Source organism: Crinia signifera, chromosome 7, assembly GCF_055691185.1.
Source record: "Crinia signifera chromosome 7, ASM5569118v1, whole genome shotgun sequence".
Lineage (NCBI taxonomy): Eukaryota > Metazoa > Chordata > Amphibia > Anura > Myobatrachidae > Crinia > Crinia signifera.
Window position 1 is genome coordinate 29571216 of NC_139223.1, and position 2830 is coordinate 29574045.

Sequence of the window (2830 nt, forward strand, 5' to 3'; positions counted from 1 at the left end):
CCTCCTCGTCACTTGTTGTTCTTGTTATTTCAGCTCCTGCGCATTGATGTCAGCATCCTGGTTCTAGGCAGCACTAAACTGGACTGTGCGCTGAGCCTCGCATTCAGCCCGCTTCGCCCCTATCACTTGCTGGTCTCCACTTCCGGCAACAAGATCTTGTGGCTGGATCCTAAGACCGGACGTCTCACCAGAGAGGTGAGGGTTCTAGACCATAAAACACCAGATTTAGCACTTTGGTCTACATAAACACTGCAGCAGGTTACGCGTTTCGCCAGGAGACCAACGGTAAATGATCATAATAAATACACATTTACATTTTGGATATCTCAGAAGCAGCAGACTCAGGTGGTACATCTGTCTATCCGCATGTCAGTGTTGGGTAAATAAAGAACCAGATTTACAGGTGTTTGGTAAAACCGTTGTTGTTGTGGTGATGTCCCACATGTAGGTGACACCTCTGATCTTCCTCAGGTGACACAAGTACATAAACAGCACTGCTACACCCTGGCAGTGAGTGACGACAACCGCTTCCTGCTGACTGCTGGGGACCGAATTATCAAAGTCTGGAACTATAGTCTGGCTGGAATCACCCACCCACAGGTAACGTGACCAAATAACGCTGTCTGGTTTCTCCTCTTTGTGGTGTCATTCTGTGGTTGCTATGGTTTATCGTCCTCCCATGATGCATCTGTGCATTCACGTCCCTGTATCTTGGCTTCTCCCCCCTTTCAGGTGTTCATCGGACACTCGGAACCTGTGCAGCAAGCGGACTTCTCCCCAGATCAGCAGAGTGTGATCACTGCTGGGGACGCCATTTTTATTTGGGACTTCGAAGCGGCCCCCGATGTTCCAGTTAGAAGGTAATATTTTTTATTTTATTTATTTTTTATTTATGTGCTCCTTATATTTTGTATGTATGTTTTTTTTGGGTAACTTTTAATTATTAGCCTGCTAGTTTTTCTTTACTTATATACTAAAAGACAATTTTTATTTTATTTTACTAGCTTCAGCCCTGGTGGAGGTTCAACGTTTGCCCGCCAGTTGAGTGTAAATGGTTCCTTACCCTCTGCCATCCATTCCAGCACTGGTAAGTGGATCAGTAGAGTGGTCATTACTGGCTGCAGGTGATTTGGCCGCACCCCATGAACCTAATCTGGTTCTCCCGTAACAGGTCCCGTAGATCAGAGGAGAGATTCCACATTCATCTCTAGCGGAGTGCCAAGGGGCACAGCTCCTCGTCCTTGTATCTCCTCCCCTCCGCGCCTGGATATCAGCCCAGTGCAGCATACAGGTTATGCAGGTGAGAGGAACTATCGCTGTAATATGGTATGGTGCGGTATAGAACACCCCTGTGAGATATCATCTTTGCACTCTTTCATTGCTGTCCTCCCATCTCGCTGCTTGCAGGCCTCCTTTCAGAGTCCGATGATGGGGACGCGGTGGCGGCCGGAGCTGCGCGCGCAGAATCTGTGGTGGAAGAGGTGGAATTGCGAGATCCACTAGAAAGTGATGGGCAGTCATCTCTGATCATTATAGAGAGCCAGCCCAATAGGACCAAGCTGCCCTGGGGTTCCAGGACCATCAGCAGCAGTCAGGGAGAAGGTAATGATGAACCCAACATTGTCAGACAGAATTACCGTAACCCAACGGTGCTGATGTGCAGAGCAATGCATGTTCCCTGTATGCGGAGATGAGTGCGCGCTAAGCACCTGTCAGAGACGGCTGATTGCTGAGCGGACTATGGACGTCCTTGTCCTCCATACTCCCCAGTTTGTGCGCACATTCTATATAATCTTATCTCCTGTGTTCCTTCATTAGATGTGAGGCAGGAGACGCCCCGTCCTGATGCTTACACTCATTTCAACCCTCGTTTCAAAGCCCCCTGCTTGGCAAAGGTAAGAAGCTCACAGTGGGGCAGATGTATTACGCCTGGTGCAGGGATAAAGTGGAGACAGAGTAGGAGGTGGTAATGCACCAGCCAATCAGCTACGTTTGAAAAATGACAGGCGTTGATTGGCTGGTGAATTGATGTCATTGCACCTTGTGTATTGTACAGGGAATGTGCCCACCTCCGCCCGGCCAGGAAATGTTGCAGCTGAAAGCAGTCATTGGGTACAATGGTAACGGCAGAGGGAACATGGCGTGGAACCCAGATACAGGTACATGATATATACATAGCCTCGGCTCCACATGTCTTATACTGTACGCTGCAGCCACTGTGTGACAGTGTATATGAAAGGCTGCGTTACTGGGATATATAATATGCATGCTTCCTGTTACTGCCCCCTGGCAGAGAGACGTGCGCCACACTCACTGACTGACAGCTTGCTGGACTTGCACTGCAGAAATGCTCCATGGTTGCTCCATACACCTGGGCTGTGCTTCTCCAATCCAGTCCTCAGGACAAACTGACAGTACATGTTTTCCATATCTCCATGTCGAGGCACAGGTGTATTCATTGCTGACTGACACATTTTATAAGATCCACAGGTGGTGCTGATTATTTTACTTGCGATTCTGTGAGACCTGGCCAACATGCACTGCTAGTGTGTCCCGAGGCTTTGCAAAGACACTCACTAGTTTAAGCATAGTGATGTCACAGTAGCTCAAATGACTGCAGTCTCCTCTTTTTGAAATTTAAATTTCTGCTTTCTTTCCACCGTGGCATGCTGAGCTTTGACATTTCATATGTAGAGGCAGCTTTGGGAATATTGCCATGGTCCTATGTCCCCCATGAGAGAGAAAATGGGATCCTTATATTGTATCCTTCTCCGAACCCATTGGGGAACAACGAGTGCCCATCCGGTTTTGCTCTAGTTAAAAGTACACT

At 48.2% G+C, this 2830-nt stretch overlaps 1 long non-coding RNA gene across 1 annotated transcript; it reads left to right on the forward strand.

Annotated features, from left to right (window-relative positions):
- Window positions 1-628: 628 nt before the first annotated feature.
- LOC146019999 (uncharacterized) lies at window positions 629-2548 on the forward strand. The gene is made up of 3 exons (XR_014450705.1): window positions 629-860; window positions 1005-1602; window positions 1819-2548. It is a non-coding gene; the product is annotated as an uncharacterized LOC146019999 (long non-coding RNA).
- Window positions 2549-2830: the final 282 nt, after the last annotated feature.